Source organism: Paralichthys olivaceus, chromosome 12 (genome assembly GCF_024713975.1).
Source record: "Paralichthys olivaceus isolate ysfri-2021 chromosome 12, ASM2471397v2, whole genome shotgun sequence".
NCBI classification, from domain to species: Eukaryota; Metazoa; Chordata; class Actinopteri; order Pleuronectiformes; family Paralichthyidae; genus Paralichthys; species Paralichthys olivaceus.
This window is the reverse complement of record NC_091104.1, coordinates 25822559-25838525: the sequence shown is the minus strand read 5'-3', so window position 1 is coordinate 25838525 and position 15967 is coordinate 25822559. Positions and strand designations below refer to the sequence as shown.

At 47.2% G+C, this 15967-nt stretch overlaps 29 non-coding genes across 29 annotated transcripts; all 29 read left to right on the top strand.

The window, feature by feature from the left end:
* The first annotated feature begins 405 nt into the window (after positions 1-405).
* Positions 406-522, top strand: LOC138412967 (U5 spliceosomal RNA). The gene has a single exon (XR_011245302.1). It is a non-coding gene; the product is annotated as a U5 spliceosomal RNA (small nuclear RNA).
* Positions 523-699: 177 nt separating this feature from the next.
* Positions 700-891, top strand: LOC138413398 (U2 spliceosomal RNA). The gene has a single exon (XR_011245737.1). It is a non-coding gene; the product is annotated as a U2 spliceosomal RNA (small nuclear RNA).
* A 609-nt stretch (positions 892-1500) lies between these two features.
* Positions 1501-1613, top strand: LOC138412866 (U5 spliceosomal RNA). The gene has a single exon (XR_011245201.1). It is a non-coding gene; the product is annotated as a U5 spliceosomal RNA (small nuclear RNA).
* A 181-nt stretch (positions 1614-1794) lies between these two features.
* LOC138413397 (U2 spliceosomal RNA) lies at positions 1795-1986 on the top strand. Its single transcript, XR_011245736.1, has one exon. It is a non-coding gene; the product is annotated as a U2 spliceosomal RNA (small nuclear RNA).
* Positions 1987-2595: 609 nt separating this feature from the next.
* LOC138412915 (U5 spliceosomal RNA) lies at positions 2596-2708 on the top strand. Its single transcript, XR_011245250.1, has one exon. It is a non-coding gene; the product is annotated as a U5 spliceosomal RNA (small nuclear RNA).
* Positions 2709-2889: 181 nt separating this feature from the next.
* On the top strand, positions 2890-3081 carry LOC138413396 (U2 spliceosomal RNA). The gene has a single exon (XR_011245735.1). It is a non-coding gene; the product is annotated as a U2 spliceosomal RNA (small nuclear RNA).
* Positions 3082-3692: 611 nt separating this feature from the next.
* Positions 3693-3805, top strand: LOC138412865 (U5 spliceosomal RNA). The gene has a single exon (XR_011245200.1). It is a non-coding gene; the product is annotated as a U5 spliceosomal RNA (small nuclear RNA).
* Positions 3806-3986: 181 nt separating this feature from the next.
* LOC138413395 (U2 spliceosomal RNA) lies at positions 3987-4178 on the top strand. Its single transcript, XR_011245734.1, has one exon. It is a non-coding gene; the product is annotated as a U2 spliceosomal RNA (small nuclear RNA).
* A 609-nt stretch (positions 4179-4787) lies between these two features.
* Positions 4788-4900, top strand: LOC138412864 (U5 spliceosomal RNA). The gene has a single exon (XR_011245199.1). It is a non-coding gene; the product is annotated as a U5 spliceosomal RNA (small nuclear RNA).
* Positions 4901-5081: 181 nt separating this feature from the next.
* On the top strand, positions 5082-5273 carry LOC138413394 (U2 spliceosomal RNA). Its single transcript, XR_011245733.1, has one exon. It is a non-coding gene; the product is annotated as a U2 spliceosomal RNA (small nuclear RNA).
* Positions 5274-5882: 609 nt separating this feature from the next.
* LOC138412862 (U5 spliceosomal RNA) lies at positions 5883-5995 on the top strand. Its single transcript, XR_011245197.1, has one exon. It is a non-coding gene; the product is annotated as a U5 spliceosomal RNA (small nuclear RNA).
* Positions 5996-6176: 181 nt separating this feature from the next.
* Positions 6177-6368, top strand: LOC138413392 (U2 spliceosomal RNA). Its single transcript, XR_011245731.1, has one exon. It is a non-coding gene; the product is annotated as a U2 spliceosomal RNA (small nuclear RNA).
* Positions 6369-6979: 611 nt separating this feature from the next.
* Positions 6980-7092, top strand: LOC138412861 (U5 spliceosomal RNA). The gene has a single exon (XR_011245196.1). It is a non-coding gene; the product is annotated as a U5 spliceosomal RNA (small nuclear RNA).
* A 181-nt stretch (positions 7093-7273) lies between these two features.
* On the top strand, positions 7274-7465 carry LOC138413391 (U2 spliceosomal RNA). The gene has a single exon (XR_011245730.1). It is a non-coding gene; the product is annotated as a U2 spliceosomal RNA (small nuclear RNA).
* Positions 7466-8076: 611 nt separating this feature from the next.
* Positions 8077-8193, top strand: LOC138412966 (U5 spliceosomal RNA). The gene has a single exon (XR_011245301.1). It is a non-coding gene; the product is annotated as a U5 spliceosomal RNA (small nuclear RNA).
* A 177-nt stretch (positions 8194-8370) lies between these two features.
* On the top strand, positions 8371-8562 carry LOC138413390 (U2 spliceosomal RNA). The gene has a single exon (XR_011245729.1). It is a non-coding gene; the product is annotated as a U2 spliceosomal RNA (small nuclear RNA).
* A 611-nt stretch (positions 8563-9173) lies between these two features.
* On the top strand, positions 9174-9290 carry LOC138412965 (U5 spliceosomal RNA). The gene has a single exon (XR_011245300.1). It is a non-coding gene; the product is annotated as a U5 spliceosomal RNA (small nuclear RNA).
* A 177-nt stretch (positions 9291-9467) lies between these two features.
* On the top strand, positions 9468-9659 carry LOC138413389 (U2 spliceosomal RNA). Its single transcript, XR_011245728.1, has one exon. It is a non-coding gene; the product is annotated as a U2 spliceosomal RNA (small nuclear RNA).
* A 611-nt stretch (positions 9660-10270) lies between these two features.
* Positions 10271-10383, top strand: LOC138412860 (U5 spliceosomal RNA). Its single transcript, XR_011245195.1, has one exon. It is a non-coding gene; the product is annotated as a U5 spliceosomal RNA (small nuclear RNA).
* Positions 10384-10564: 181 nt separating this feature from the next.
* LOC138413388 (U2 spliceosomal RNA) lies at positions 10565-10756 on the top strand. Its single transcript, XR_011245727.1, has one exon. It is a non-coding gene; the product is annotated as a U2 spliceosomal RNA (small nuclear RNA).
* A 611-nt stretch (positions 10757-11367) lies between these two features.
* Positions 11368-11480, top strand: LOC138412859 (U5 spliceosomal RNA). Its single transcript, XR_011245194.1, has one exon. It is a non-coding gene; the product is annotated as a U5 spliceosomal RNA (small nuclear RNA).
* Positions 11481-11661: 181 nt separating this feature from the next.
* Positions 11662-11853, top strand: LOC138413387 (U2 spliceosomal RNA). Its single transcript, XR_011245726.1, has one exon. It is a non-coding gene; the product is annotated as a U2 spliceosomal RNA (small nuclear RNA).
* A 611-nt stretch (positions 11854-12464) lies between these two features.
* On the top strand, positions 12465-12581 carry LOC138412963 (U5 spliceosomal RNA). The gene has a single exon (XR_011245298.1). It is a non-coding gene; the product is annotated as a U5 spliceosomal RNA (small nuclear RNA).
* A 177-nt stretch (positions 12582-12758) lies between these two features.
* LOC138413386 (U2 spliceosomal RNA) lies at positions 12759-12950 on the top strand. Its single transcript, XR_011245725.1, has one exon. It is a non-coding gene; the product is annotated as a U2 spliceosomal RNA (small nuclear RNA).
* A 611-nt stretch (positions 12951-13561) lies between these two features.
* Positions 13562-13674, top strand: LOC138412858 (U5 spliceosomal RNA). Its single transcript, XR_011245193.1, has one exon. It is a non-coding gene; the product is annotated as a U5 spliceosomal RNA (small nuclear RNA).
* Positions 13675-13855: 181 nt separating this feature from the next.
* On the top strand, positions 13856-14047 carry LOC138413385 (U2 spliceosomal RNA). Its single transcript, XR_011245724.1, has one exon. It is a non-coding gene; the product is annotated as a U2 spliceosomal RNA (small nuclear RNA).
* Positions 14048-14658: 611 nt separating this feature from the next.
* On the top strand, positions 14659-14775 carry LOC138412962 (U5 spliceosomal RNA). The gene has a single exon (XR_011245297.1). It is a non-coding gene; the product is annotated as a U5 spliceosomal RNA (small nuclear RNA).
* A 177-nt stretch (positions 14776-14952) lies between these two features.
* LOC138413384 (U2 spliceosomal RNA) lies at positions 14953-15144 on the top strand. Its single transcript, XR_011245723.1, has one exon. It is a non-coding gene; the product is annotated as a U2 spliceosomal RNA (small nuclear RNA).
* Positions 15145-15753: 609 nt separating this feature from the next.
* Positions 15754-15866, top strand: LOC138412857 (U5 spliceosomal RNA). Its single transcript, XR_011245192.1, has one exon. It is a non-coding gene; the product is annotated as a U5 spliceosomal RNA (small nuclear RNA).
* Positions 15867-15967: the final 101 nt, after the last annotated feature.

Below are 15967 nucleotides of genomic sequence, written 5' to 3'. Positions count from 1 at the left end.
TTACGGATTGATATGGCTGCAGTAGATGTCTACTACACGTCTGTGCCTGACCATCCACGGCTCTCAGTGGGATCCCAATGAGCTTGAACTGGATTCCAAATTGAGTTGGAAGCCTTTGTCAAGCATGAAAACTTGTTTTCACACAAGACCTTCTGGGAGACTTGGTGAGAAGCTTGGTGGCAGCCTTTAGGACCAAATGTATGCAGTTCAGGGATGTATTGCTAAGACAGGCTCAAAAGCCAACCACATTAGCCAGGGCAGGAGGAAATAAAGATGTGTCTACTTTTGATTGGCAGAGGGTTGGGAATGTTGCATACTGGGATAGGAAAGCAAAGAGAGGCCTACCGTGAAGGTGGTGACTGTCACCGAGAGCCTCCTCTGCTGCTCAGGAACAGAGGGCCATGCTGACTCTGGTTTCTCTTCAAAGCGCACAAGTCTTTCGCCTTTTACTAAAGACTTCCGTGGAGAGGAACATCCATGAGTTGAATATATTTTTGGCAGGCTTTGCTGTATTGCTCAGCCTTTTGAAATTGTGAAAAGTCAAAGAGCTGTCCAACTTCAGAAACCATGTGTCCACAAAGGAGAGGTTGGGCGGAGGCGATAAGCAGCAGCCATTGTTATGCGTGCGTACGTACGAGGCACCACAACACGTGAGATTTGTGCCAAGAGCTCCGCACGGACATCCACCACTTGGGGGTTATCGCTTCTCGGCCTTTTGGCTAAGATCAAGTGTAGTATCTGTTCTTATCAGTTTAATATCTGATATGTCCTCTATAAGAGGACTACATATTAAGCCGATTTTTAGCACGAGGGGCTGAAATTTGGAGCTTGCTCCTTTCACTCCACGCATCGACCTAGCATTGCAGTGCCGCTGGGAACGGTGCACTCTGTTCTTACCTTGTAGAAAACCAAGCACGCAAACAATTGTCCTGTTTCAAAAGTCAATTCACAGCGGGTGAAGGAAATGAAGGTAATGGTCCGGCAGAGAGAGAGAGCCAGTGTGTAAGGGATACAACGTCATAAGCACAGTCTCCTTTTGCCTTGAGTCTTGATTGAAGAACAATCCAGAAACTCTGATCAGGGGTTCCCAATTCCTTACGGATTGATATGGCTGCAGTAGATGTCTACTACACGTCTGTGCCTGACCATCCACTGCTCTCAGTGGGATCCCAATGAGCTTGAACTGGATTCCAAATTGAGTTGGAAGCCTTTGTCAAGCATGAAAACTTGTTTTCACACAAGACCTTCTGGGAGACTTGGTGAGAAGCTTGGTGGCAGCCTTTAGGACCAAATGTATGCAGTTCAGGGATGTATTGCTAAGACAGGCTCAAAAGCCAACCACATTAGCCAGGCCAGGAGGAAATAAAGATGTGTCTACTTTTGATTGGCAGAGGGTTGGGAATGTTGCATACTGGGATAGGAAAGCAAAGAGAGGCCTACCGTGAAGGTGGTGACTGTCACCGAGAGCCTCCTCTGCTGCTCAGGAACAGAGGGCCATGCTGACTCTGGTTTCTCTTCAAAGCGCACAAGTCTTTCGCCTTTTACTAAAGACTTCCGTGGAGAGGAACATCCATGAGTTGAATATATTTTTGGCAGGCTTTGCTGTATTGCTGAGCCTTTTGAAATTGTGAAAAGTCAAAGAGCTGTCCAACTTCAGAAACCATGTGTCCACAAAGGAGAGGTTGGGCGGAGGCGATAAGCAGCAGCCATTGTTATGCGTGCGTACGTACGAGGCACCACAACACGTGAGATTTGTGCCAAGAGCTCCGCACGGACATCCACCACTTGGGGGTTATCGCTTCTCGGCCTTTTGGCTAAGATCAAGTGTAGTATCTGTTCTTATCAGTTTAATATCTGATATGTCCTCTATAAGAGGACTACATATTAAGCCGATTTTTAGCACGAGGGGCTGAAATTTGGAGCTTGCTCCTTTCACTCCACGCATCGACCTAGCATTGCAGTGCCGCTGGGAACGGTGCACTCTGTTCTTACCTTGTAGAAAACCAAGCACGCAAACAATTGTCCTGTTTCAAAAGTCAATTCACAGCGGGTGAAGGAAATGAAGGTAATGGTCCGGCAGAGAGAGAGAGCCAGTGTGTAAGGGATACAACGTCATAAGCACAGTCTCCTTTTGCCTTGAGTCTTGATTGAAGAACAATCCAGAAACTCTGATCAGGGGTTCCCAATTCCTTACGGATTGATATGGCTGCAGTAGATGTCTACTACACGTCTGTGCCTGACCATCCACGGCTCTCAGTGGGATCCCAATGAGCTTGAACTGGATTCCAAATTGAGTTGGAAGCCTTTGTCAAGCATGAAAACTTGTTTTCACACAAGACCTTCTGGGAGACTTGGTGAGAAGCTTGGTGGCAGCCTTTAGGACCAAATGTATGCAGTTCAGGGATGTATTGCTAAGACAGGCTCAAAAGCCAACCACATTAGCCAGGCCAGGAGGAAATAAAGATGTGTCTACTTTTGATTGGCAGAGGGTTGGGAATGTTGCATACTGGGATAGGAAAGCAAAGAGAGGCCTACCGTGAAGGTGGTGACTGTCACCGAGAGCCTCCTCTGCTGCTCAGGAACAGAGGGCCATGCTGACTCTGGTTTCTCTTCAAAGCGCACAAGTCTTTCGCCTTTTACTAAAGACTTCCGTGGAGAGGAACAGCCATGAGTTGAATATATTTTTGGCAGGCTTTGCTGTATTGCTGAGCCTTTTGAAATTGTGAAAAGTCAAAGAGCTGTCCAACTTCAGAAACCATGTGTCCACAAAGGAGAGGTTGGGCGGAGGCGATAAGCAGCAGCCATTGTTATGCGTGCGTACGTACGAGGCACCACAACACGTGAGATTTGTGCCAAGAGCTCCGCACGGACATCCACCACTTGGGGGTTATCGCTTCTCGGCCTTTTGGCTAAGATCAAGTGTAGTATCTGTTCTTATCAGTTTAATATCTGATATGTCCTCTATAAGAGGACTACATATTAAGCCGATTTTTAGCACGAGGGGCTGAAATTTGGAGCTTGCTCCTTTCACTCCACGCATCGACCTAGCATTGCAGTGCCGCTGGGAACGGTGCACTCTGTTCTTACCTTGTAGAAAACCAAGCACGCAAACAATTGTCCTGTTTCAAAAGTCAATTCACAGCGGGTGAAGGAAATGAAGGTAATGGTCCGGCAGAGAGAGAGAGAGCCAGTGTGTAAGGGATACAACGTCATAAGCACAGTCTCCTTTTGCCTTGAGTCTTGATTGAAGAACAATCCAGAAACTCTGATCAGGGGTTCCCAATTCCTTACGGATTGATATGGCTGCAGTAGATGTCTACTACACGTCTGTGCCTGACCATCCACGGCTCTCAGTGGGATCCCAATGAGCTTGAACTGGATTCCAAGTTGAGTTGGAAGCCTTTGTCAAGCATGAAAACTTGTTTTCACACAAGACCTTCTGGGAGACTTGGTGAGAAGCTTGGTGGCAGCCTTTAGGACCAAATGTATGCAGTTCAGGGATGTATTGCTAAGACAGGCTCAAAAGCCCACCACATTAGCCAGGCCAGGAGGAAATAAAGATGTGTCTACTTTTGATTGGCAGAGGGTTGGGAATGTTGCATACTGGGATAGGAAAGCAAAGAGAGGCCTACCGTGAAGGTGGTGACTGTCACCGAGAGCCTCCTCTGCTGCTCAGGAACAGAGGGCCATGCTGACTCTGGTTTCTCTTCAAAGCGCACAAGTCTTTCGCCTTTTACTAAAGACTTCCGTGGAGAGGAACATCCATGAGTTGAATATATTTTTGGCAGGCTTTGCTGTATTGCTGAGCCTTTTGAAATTGTGAAAAGTCAAAGAGCTGTCCAACTTCAGAAACCATGTGTCCACAAAGGAGAGGTTGGGCGGAGGCGATAAGCAGCAGCCATTGTTATGCGTGCGTACGTACGAGGCACCACAACACGTGAGATTTGTGCCAAGAGCTCCGCACGGACATCCACCACTTGGGGGTTATCGCTTCTCGGCCTTTTGGCTAAGATCAAGTGTAGTATCTGTTCTTATCAGTTTAATATCTGATATGTCCTCTATAAGAGGACTACATATTAAGCCGATTTTTAGCACGAGGGGCTGAAATTTGGAGCTTGCTCCTTTCACTCCACGCATCGACCTAGCATTGCAGTGCCGCTGGGAACGGTGCACTCTGTTCTTACCTTGTAGAAAACCAAGCACGCAAACAATTGTCCTGTTTCAAAAGTCAATTCACAGCGGGTGAAGGAAATGAAGGTAATGGTCCGGCAGAGAGAGAGAGCCAGTGTGTAAGGGATACAACGTCATAAGCACAGTCTCCTTTTGCCTTGAGTCTTGATTGAAGAACAATCCAGAAACTCTGATCAGGGGTTCCCAATTCCTTACGGATTGATATGGCTGCAGTAGATGTCTACTACACGTCTGTGCCTGACCATCCACTGCTCTCAGTGGGATCCCAATGAGCTTGAACTGGATTCCAAATTGAGTTGGAAGCCTTTGTCAAGCATGAAAACTTGTTTTCACACAAGACCTTCTGGGAGACTTGGTGAGAAGCTTGGTGGCAGCCTTTAGGACCAAATGTATGCAGTTCAGGGATGTATTGCTAAGACAGGCTCAAAAGCCAACCACATTAGCCAGGGCAGGAGGAAATAAAGATGTGTCTACTTTTGATTGGCAGAGGGTTGGGAATGTTGCATACTGGGATAGGAAAGCAAAGAGAGGCCTACCGTGAAGGTGGTGACTGTCACCGAGAGCCTCCTCTGCTGCTCAGGAACAGAGGGCCATGCTGACTCTGGTTTCTCTTCAAAGCGCACAAGTCTTTCGCCTTTTACTAAAGACTTCCGTGGAGAGGAACATCCATGAGTTGAATATATTTTTGGCAGGCTTTGCTGTATTGCTGAGCCTTTTGAAATTGTGAAAAGTCAAAGAGCTGTCCAACTTCAGAAACCATGTGTCCACAAAGGAGAGGTTGGGCGGAGGCGATAAGCAGCAGCCATTGTTATGCGTGCGTACGTACGAGGCACCACAACACGTGAGATTTGTGCCAAGAGCTCCGCACGGACATCCACCACTTGGGGGTTATCGCTTCTCGGCCTTTTGGCTAAGATCAAGTGTAGTATCTGTTCTTATCAGTTTAATATCTGATATGTCCTCTATAAGAGGACTACATATTAAGCCGATTTTTAGCACGAGGGGCTGAAATTTGGAGCTTGCTCCTTTCACTCCACGCATCGACCTAGCATTGCAGTGCCGCTGGGAACGGTGCACTCTGTTCTTACCTTGTAGAAAACCAAGCACGCAAACAATTGTCCTGTTTCAAAAGTCAATTCACAGCGGGTGAAGGAAATGAAGGTAATGGTCCGGCAGAGAGAGAGAGCCAGTGTGTAAGGGATACAACGTCATAAGCACAGTCTCCTTTTGCCTTGAGTCTTGATTGAAGAACAATCCAGAAACTCTGATCAGGGGTTCCCAATTCCTTACGGATTGATATGGCTGCAGTAGATGTCTACTACACGTCTGTGCCTGACCATCCACGGCTCTCAGTGGGATCCCAATGAGCTTGAACTGGATTCCAAATTGAGTTGGAAGCCTTTGTCAAGCATGAAAACTTGTTTTCACACAAGACCTTCTGGGAGACTTGGTGAGAAGCTTGGTGGCAGCCTTTAGGACCAAATGTATGCAGTTCAGGGATGTATTGCTAAGACAGGCTCAAAAGCCAACCACATTAGCCAGGCCAGGAGGAAATAAAGATGTGTCTACTTTTGATTGGCAGAGGGTTGGGAATGTTGCATACTGGGATAGGAAAGCAAAGAGAGGCCTACCGTGAAGGTGGTGACTGTCACCGAGAGCCTCCTCTGCTGCTCAGGAACAGAGGGCCATGCTGACTCTGGTTTCTCTTCAAAGCGCACAAGTCTTTCGCCTTTTACTAAAGACTTCCGTGGAGAGGAACATCCATGAGTTGAATATATTTTTGGCAGGCTTTGCTGTATTGCTGAGCCTTTTGAAATTGTGAAAAGTCAAAGAGCTGTCCAACTTCAGAAACCATGTGTCCACAAAGGAGAGGTTGGGCGGAGGCGATAAGCAGCAGCCATTGTTATGCGTGCGTACGTACGAGGCACCACAACACGTGAGATTTGTGCCAAGAGCTCCGCACGGACATCCACCACTTGGGGGTTATCGCTTCTCGGCCTTTTGGCTAAGATCAAGTGTAGTATCTGTTCTTATCAGTTTAATATCTGATATGTCCTCTATAAGAGGACTACATATTAAGCCGATTTTTAGCACGAGGGGCTGAAATTTGGAGCTTGCTCCTTTCACTCCACGCATCGACCTAGCATTGCAGTGCCGCTGGGAACGGTGCACTCTGTTCTTACCTTGTAGAAAACCAAGCACTCAAACAATTGTCCTGTTTCAAAAGTCAATTCACAGCGGGTGAAGGAAATGAAGGTAATGGTCCGGCAGAGAGAGAGAGAGCCAGTGTGTAAGGGATACAACGTCATAAGCACAGTCTCCTTTTGCCTTGAGTCTTGATTGAAGAACAATCCAGAAACTCTGATCAGGGGTTCCCAATTCCTTACGGATTGATATGGCTGCAGTAGATGTCTACTACACGTCTGTGCCTGACCATCCACGGCTCTCAGTGGGATCCCAATGAGCTTGAACTGGATTCCAAATTGAGTTGGAAGCCTTTGTCAAGCATGAAAACTTGTTTTCACACAAGACCTTCTGGGAGACTTGGTGAGAAGCTTGGTGGCAGCCTTTAGGACCAAATGTATGCAGTTCAGGGATGTATTGCTAAGACAGGCTCAAAAGCCAACCACATTAGCCAGGGCAGGAGGAAATAAAGATGTGTCTACTTTTGATTGGCAGAGGGTTGGGAATGTTGCATACTGGGATAGGAAAGCAAAGAGAGGCCTACCGTGAAGGTGGTGACTGTCACCGAGAGCCTCCTCTGCTGCTCAGGAACAGAGGGCCATGCTGACTCTGGTTTCTCTTCAAAGCGCACAAGTCTTTCGCCTTTTACTAAAGACTTCCGTGGAGAGGAACATCCATGAGTTGAATATATTTTTGGCAGGCTTTGCTGTATTGCTGAGCCTTTTGAAATTGTGAAAAGTCAAAGAGCTGTCCAACTTCAGAAACCATGTGTCCACAAAGGAGAGGTTGGGCGGAGGCGATAAGCAGCAGCCATTGTTATGCGTGCGTACGTACGAGGCACCACAACACGTGAGATTTGTGCCAAGAGCTCCGCACGGACATCCACCACTTGGGGGTTATCGCTTCTCGGCCTTTTGGCTAAGATCAAGTGTAGTATCTGTTCTTATCAGTTTAATATCTGATATGTCCTCTATAAGAGGACTACATATTAAGCCGATTTTTAGCACGAGGGGCTGAAATTTGGAGCTTGCTCCTTTCACTCCACGCATCGACCTAGCATTGCAGTGCCGCTGGGAACGGTGCACTCTGTTCTTACCTTGTAGAAAACCAAGCACTCAAACAATTGTCCTGTTTCAAAAGTCAATTCACAGCGGGTGAAGGAAATGAAGGTAATGGTCCGGCAGAGAGAGAGAGAGCCAGTGTGTAAGGGATACAACGTCATAAGCACAGTCTCCTTTTGCCTTGAGTCTTGATTGAAGAACAATCCAGAAACTCTGATCAGGGGTTCCCAATTCCTTACGGATTGATATGGCTGCAGTAGATGTCTACTACACGTCTGTGCCTGACCATCCACGGCTCTCAGTGGGATCCCAATGAGCTTGAACTGGATTCCAAATTGAGTTGGAAGCCTTTGTCAAGCATGAAAACTTGTTTTCACACAAGACCTTCTGGGAGACTTGGTGAGAAGCTTGGTGGCAGCCTTTAGGACCAAATGTATGCAGTTCAGGGATGTATTGCTAAGACAGGCTCAAAAGCCAACCACATTAGCCAGGGCAGGAGGAAATAAAGATGTGTCTACTTTTGATTGGCAGAGGGTTGGGAATGTTGCATACTGGGATAGGAAAGCAAAGAGAGGCCTACCGTGAAGGTGGTGACTGTCACCGAGAGCCTCCTCTGCTGCTCAGGAACAGAGGGCCATGCTGACTCTGGTTTCTCTTCAAAGCGCACAAGTCTTTCGCCTTTTACTAAAGACTTCCGTGGAGAGGAACATCCATGAGTTGAATATATTTTTGGCAGGCTTTGCTGTATTGCTCAGCCTTTTGAAATTGTGAAAAGTCAAAGAGCTGTCCAACTTCAGAAACCATGTGTCCACAAAGGAGAGGTTGGGCGGAGGCGATAAGCAGCAGCCATTGTTATGCGTGCGTACGTACGAGGCACCACAACACGTGAGATTTGTGCCAAGAGCTCCGCACGGACATCCACCACTTGGGGGTTATCGCTTCTCGGCCTTTTGGCTAAGATCAAGTGTAGTATCTGTTCTTATCAGTTTAATATCTGATATGTCCTCTATAAGAGGACTACATATTAAGCCGATTTTTAGCACGAGGGGCTGAAATTTGGAGCTTGCTCCTTTCACTCCACGCATCGACCTAGCATTGCAGTGCCGCTGGGAACGGTGCACTCTGTTCTTACCTTGTAGAAAACCAAGCACTCAAACAATTGTCCTGTTTCAAAAGTCAATTCACAGCGGGTGAAGGAAATGAAGGTAATGGTCCGGCAGAGAGAGAGAGAGCCAGTGTGTAAGGGATACAACGTCATAAGCACAGTCTCCTTTTGCCTTGAGTCTTGATTGAAGAACAATCCAGAAACTCTGATCAGGGGTTCCCAATTCCTTACGGATTGATATGGCTGCAGTAGATGTCTACTACACGTCTGTGCCTGACCATCCACGGCTCTCAGTGGGATCCCAATGAGCTTGAACTGGATTCCAAATTGAGTTGGAAGCCTTTGTCAAGCATGAAAACTTGTTTTCACACAAGACCTTCTGGGAGACTTGGTGAGAAGCTTGGTGGCAGCCTTTAGGACCAAATGTATGCAGTTCAGGGATGTATTGCTAAGACAGGCTCAAAAGCCAACCACATTAGCCAGGGCAGGAGGAAATAAAGATGTGTCTACTTTTGATTGGCAGAGGGTTGGGAATGTTGCATACTGGGATAGGAAAGCAAAGAGAGGCCTACCGTGAAGGTGGTGACTGTCACCGAGAGCCTCCTCTGCTGCTCAGGAACAGAGGGCCATGCTGACTCTGGTTTCTCTTCAAAGCGCACAAGTCTTTCGCCTTTTACTAAAGACTTCCGTGGAGAGGAACATCCATGAGTTGAATATATTTTTGGCAGGCTTTGCTGTATTGCTCAGCCTTTTGAAATTGTGAAAAGTCAAAGAGCTGTCCAACTTCAGAAACCATGTGTCCACAAAGGAGAGGTTGGGCGGAGGCGATAAGCAGCAGCCATTGTTATGCGTGCGTACGTACGAGGCACCACAACACGTGAGATTTGTGCCAAGAGCTCCGCACGGACATCCACCACTTGGGGGTTATCGCTTCTCGGCCTTTTGGCTAAGATCAAGTGTAGTATCTGTTCTTATCAGTTTAATATCTGATATGTCCTCTATAAGAGGACTACATATTAAGCCGATTTTTAGCACGAGGGGCTGAAATTTGGAGCTTGCTCCTTTCACTCCACGCATCGACCTAGCATTGCAGTGCCGCTGGGAACGGTGCACTCTGTTCTTACCTTGTAGAAAACCAAGCACTCAAACAATTGTCCTGTTTCAAAAGTCAATTCACAGCGGGTGAAGGAAATGAAGGTAATGGTCCGGCAGAGAGAGAGAGAGCCAGTGTGTAAGGGATACAACGTCATAAGCACAGTCTCCTTTTGCCTTGAGTCTTGATTGAAGAACAATCCAGAAACTCTGATCAGGGGTTCCCAATTCCTTACGGATTGATATGGCTGCAGTAGATGTCTACTACACGTCTGTGCCTGACCATCCACGGCTCTCAGTGGGATCCCAATGAGCTTGAACTGGATTCCAAATTGAGTTGGAAGCCTTTGTCAAGCATGAAAACTTGTTTTCACACAAGACCTTCTGGGAGACTTGGTGAGAAGCTTGGTGGCAGCCTTTAGGACCAAATGTATGCAGTTCAGGGATGTATTGCTAAGACAGGCTCAAAAGCCAACCACATTAGCCAGGGCAGGAGGAAATAAAGATGTGTCTACTTTTGATTGGCAGAGGGTTGGGAATGTTGCATACTGGGATAGGAAAGCAAAGAGAGGCCTACCGTGAAGGTGGTGACTGTCACCGAGAGCCTCCTCTGCTGCTCAGGAACAGAGGGCCATGCTGACTCTGGTTTCTCTTCAAAGCGCACAAGTCTTTCGCCTTTTACTAAAGACTTCCGTGGAGAGGAACATCCATGAGTTGAATATATTTTTGGCAGGCTTTGCTGTATTGCTGAGCCTTTTGAAATTGTGAAAAGTCAAAGAGCTGTCCAACTTCAGAAACCATGTGTCCACAAAGGAGAGGTTGGGCGGAGGCGATAAGCAGCAGCCACTGTTATGCGTGCGTACGTACGAGGCACCACAACACGTGAGATTTGTGCCAAGAGCTCCGCACGGACATCCACCACTTGGGGGTTATCGCTTCTCGGCCTTTTGGCTAAGATCAAGTGTAGTATCTGTTCTTATCAGTTTAATATCTGATATGTCCTCTATAAGAGGACTACATATTAAGCCGATTTTTAGCACGAGGGGCTGAAATTTGGAGCTTGCTCCTTTCACTCCACGCATCGACCTAGCATTGCAGTGCCGCTGGGAACGGTGCACTCTGTTCTTACCTTGTAGAAAACCAAGCACTCAAACAATTGTCCTGTTTCAAAAGTCAATTCACAGCGGGTGAAGGAAATGAAGGTAATGGTCCGGCAGAGAGAGAGAGAGCCAGTGTGTAAGGGATACAACGTCATAAGCACAGTCTCCTTTTGCCTTGAGTCTTGATTGAAGAACAATCCAGAAACTCTGATCAGGGGTTCCCAATTCCTTACGGATTGATATGGCTGCAGTAGATGTCTACTACACGTCTGTGCCTGACCATCCACGGCTCTCAGTGGGATCCCAATGAGCTTGAACTGGATTCCAAATTGAGTTGGAAGCCTTTGTCAAGCATGAAAACTTGTTTTCACACAAGACCTTCTGGGAGACTTGGTGAGAAGCTTGGTGGCAGCCTTTAGGACCAAATGTATGCAGTTCAGGGATGTATTGCTAAGACAGGCTCAAAAGCCAACCACATTAGCCAGGGCAGGAGGAAATAAAGATGTGTCTACTTTTGATTGGCAGAGGGTTGGGAATGTTGCATACTGGGATAGGAAAGCAAAGAGAGGCCTACCGTGAAGGTGGTGACTGTCACCGAGAGCCTCCTCTGCTGCTCAGGAACAGAGGGCCATGCTGACTCTGGTTTCTCTTCAAAGCGCACAAGTCTTTCGCCTTTTACTAAAGACTTCCGTGGAGAGGAACATCCATGAGTTGAATATATTTTTGGCAGGCTTTGCTGTATTGCTGAGCCTTTTGAAATTGTGAAAAGTCAAAGAGCTGTCCAACTTCAGAAACCATGTGTCCACAAAGGAGAGGTTGGGCGGAGGCGATAAGCAGCAGCCATTGTTATGCGTGCGTACGTACGAGGCACCACAACACGTGAGATTTGTGCCAAGAGCTCCGCACGGACATCCACCACTTGGGGGTTATCGCTTCTCGGCCTTTTGGCTAAGATCAAGTGTAGTATCTGTTCTTATCAGTTTAATATCTGATATGTCCTCTATAAGAGGACTACATATTAAGCCGATTTTTAGCACGAGGGGCTGAAATTTGGAGCTTGCTCCTTTCACTCCACGCATCGACCTAGCATTGCAGTGCCGCTGGGAACGGTGCACTCTGTTCTTACCTTGTAGAAAACCAAGCACTCAAACAATTGTCCTGTTTCAAAAGTCAATTCACAGCGGGTGAAGGAAATGAAGGTAATGGTCCGGCAGAGAGAGAGAGAGCCAGTGTGTAAGGGATACAACGTCATAAGCACAGTCTCCTTTTGCCTTGAGTCTTGATTGAAGAACAATCCAGAAACTCTGATCAGGGGTTCCCAATTCCTTACGGATTGATATGGCTGCAGTAGATGTCTACTACACGTCTGTGCCTGACCATCCACGGCTCTCAGTGGGATCCCAATGAGCTTGAACTGGATTCCAAATTGAGTTGGAAGCCTTTGTCAAGCATGAAAACTTGTTTTCACACAAGACCTTCTGGGAGACTTGGTGAGAAGCTTGGTGGCAGCCTTTAGGACCAAATGTATGCAGTTCAGGGATGTATTGCTAAGACAGGCTCAAAAGCCAACCACATTAGCCAGGGCAGGAGGAAATAAAGATGTGTCTACTTTTGATTGGCAGAGGGTTGGGAATGTTGCATACTGGGATAGGAAAGCAAAGAGAGGCCTACCGTGAAGGTGGTGACTGTCACCGAGAGCCTCCTCTGCTGCTCAGGAACAGAGGGCCATGCTGACTCTGGTTTCTCTTCAAAGCGCACAAGTCTTTCGCCTTTTACTAAAGACTTCCGTGGAGAGGAACATCCATGAGTTGAATATATTTTTGGCAGGCTTTGCTGTATTGCTCAGCCTTTTGAAATTGTGAAAAGTCAAAGAGCTGTCCAACTTCAGAAACCATGTGTCCACAAAGGAGAGGTTGGGCGGAGGCGATAAGCAGCAGCCATTGTTATGCGTGCGTACGTACGAGGCACCACAACACGTGAGATTTGTGCCAAGAGCTCCGCACGGACATCCACCACTTGGGGGTTATCGCTTCTCGGCCTTTTGGCTAAGATCAAGTGTAGTATCTGTTCTTATCAGTTTAATATCTGATATGTCCTCTATAAGAGGACTACATATTAAGCCGATTTTTAGCACGAGGGGCTGAAATTTGGAGCTTGCTCCTTTCACTCCACGCATCGACCTAGCATTGCAGTGCCGCTGGGAACGGTGCACTCTGTTCTTACCTTGTAGAAAACCAAGCACTCAAACAATTGTCCTGTTTCAAAAGTCAATTCACAGCGGGTGAAGGAAATGAAGGTAATGGTCCGGCAGAGAGAGAGAGAGCCAGTGTGTAAGGGATACAACGTCATAAGCACAGTCTCCTTTTGCCTTGAGTCTTGATTGAAGAACAATCCAGAAACTCTGATCAGGGGTTCCCAATTCCTTACGGATTGATATGGCTGCAGTAGATGTCTACTACACGTCTGTGCCTGACCATCCACGGCTCTCAGTGGGATCCCAATGAGCTTGAACTGGATTCCAAATTGAGTTGGAAGCCTTTGTCAAGCATGAAAACTTGTTTTCACACAAGACCTTCTGGGAGACTTGGTGAGAAGCTTGGTGGCAGCCTTTAGGACCAAATGTATGCAGTTCAGGGATGTATTGCTAAGACAGGCTCAAAAGCCAACCACATTAGCCAGGGCAGGAGGAAATAAAGATGTGTCTACTTTTGATTGGCAGAGGGTTGGGAATGTTGCATACTGGGATAGGAAAGCAAAGAGAGGCCTACCGTGAAGGTGGTGACTGTCACCGAGAGCCTCCTCTGCTGCTCAGGAACAGAGGGCCATGCTGACTCTGGTTTCTCTTCAAAGCGCACAAGTCTTTCGCCTTTTACTAAAGACTTCCGTGGAGAGGAACATCCATGAGTTGAATATATTTTTGGCAGGCTTTGCTGTATTGCTGAGCCTTTTGAAATTGTGAAAAGTCAAAGAGCTGTCCAACTTCAGAAACCATGTGTCCACAAAGGAGAGGTTGGGCGGAGGCGATAAGCAGCAGCCACTGTTATGCGTGCGTACGTACGAGGCACCACAACACGTGAGATTTGTGCCAAGAGCTCCGCACGGACATCCACCACTTGGGGGTTATCGCTTCTCGGCCTTTTGGCTAAGATCAAGTGTAGTATCTGTTCTTATCAGTTTAATATCTGATATGTCCTCTATAAGAGGACTACATATTAAGCCGATTTTTAGCACGAGGGGCTGAAATTTGGAGCTTGCTCCTTTCACTCCACGCATCGACCTAGCATTGCAGTGCCGCTGGGAACGGTGCACTCTGTTCTTACCTTGTAGAAAACCAAGCACTCAAACAATTGTCCTGTTTCAAAAGTCAATTCACAGCGGGTGAAGGAAATGAAGGTAATGGTCCGGCAGAGAGAGAGAGAGCCAGTGTGTAAGGGATACAACGTCATAAGCACAGTCTCCTTTTGCCTTGAGTCTTGATTGAAGAACAATCCAGAAACTCTGATCAGGGGTTCCCAATTCCTTACGGATTGATATGGCTGCAGTAGATGTCTACTACACGTCTGTGCCTGACCATCCACGGCTCTCAGTGGGATCCCAATGAGCTTGAACTGGATTCCAAATTGAGTTGGAAGCCTTTGTCAAGCATGAAAACTTGTTTTCACACAAGACCTTCTGGGAGACTTGGTGAGAAGCTTGGTGGCAGCCTTTAGGACCAAATGTATGCAGTTCAGGGATGTATTGCTAAGACAGGCTCAAAAGCCAACCACATTAGCCAGGGCAGGAGGAAATAAAGATGTGTCTACTTTTGATTGGCAGAGGGTTGGGAATGTTGCATACTGGGATAGGAAAGCAAAGAGAGGCCTACCGTGAAGGTGGTGACTGTCACCGAGAGCCTCCTCTGCTGCTCAGGAACAGAGGGCCATGCTGACTCTGGTTTCTCTTCAAAGCGCACAAGTCTTTCGCCTTTTACTAAAGACTTCCGTGGAGAGGAACATCCATGAGTTGAATATATTTTTGGCAGGCTTTGCTGTATTGCTCAGCCTTTTGAAATTGTGAAAAGTCAAAGAGCTGTCCAACTTCAGAAACCATGTGTCCACAAAGGAGAGGTTGGGCGGAGGCGATAAGCAGCAGCCATTGTTATGCGTGCGTACGTACGAGGCACCACAACACGTGAGATTTGTGCCAAGAGCTCCGCACGGACATCCACCACTTGGGGGTTATCGCTTCTCGGCCTTTTGGCTAAGATCAAGTGTAGTATCTGTTCTTATCAGTTTAATATCTGATATGTCCTCTATAAGAGGACTACATATTAAGCCGATTTTTAGCACGAGGGGCTGAAATTTGGAGCTTGCTCCTTTCACTCCACGCATCGACCTAGCATTGCAGTGCCGCTGGGAACGGTGCACTCTGTTCTTACCTTGTAGAAAACCAAGCACGCAAACAATTGTCCTGTTTCAAAAGTCAATTCACAGCGGGTGAAGGAAATGAAGGTAATGGTCCGGCAGAGAGAGAGAGCCAGTGTGTAAGGGATACAACGTCATAAGCACAGTCTCCTTTTGCCTTGAGTCTTGATTGAAGAACAATCCAGAAACTCTGATCAGGGGTTCCCAATTCCTTACGGATTGATATGGCTGCAGTAGATGTCTACTACACGTCTGTGCCTGACCATCCACTGCTCTCAGTGGGATCCCAATGAGCTTGAACTGGATTCCAAATTGAGTTGGAAGCCTTTGTCAAGCATGAAAACTTGTTTTCACACAAGACCTTCTGGGAGACTTGGTGAGAAGCTTGGTGGCAGCCTTTAGGACCAAATGTATGCAGTTCAGGGATGTATTGCTAAGACAGGCTCAAAAGCCAACCACATTAGCCAGGCCAGGAGGAAATAAAGATGTGTCTACTTTTGATTGGCAGAGGGTTGGGAATGTTGCATACTGGGATAGGAAAGCAAAGAGAGGCCTACCGTGAAGGTGGTGACTGTCACCGAGAGCCTCCTCTGCTGCTCAGGAACAGAGGGCCATGCTGACTCTGGTTTCTCTTCAAAGCGCACAAGTCTTTCGCCTTTTACTAAAGACTTCCGTGGAGAGGAACATCCATGAGTTGAATATATTTTTGGCAGGCTTTGCTGTATTGCTGAGCCTTTTGAAATTGTGAAAAGTCAAAGAGCTGTCCAACTTCAGAAACCATGTGTCCACAAAGGAGAGGTTGGGCGGAGGCGATAAGCAGCAGCCATTGTT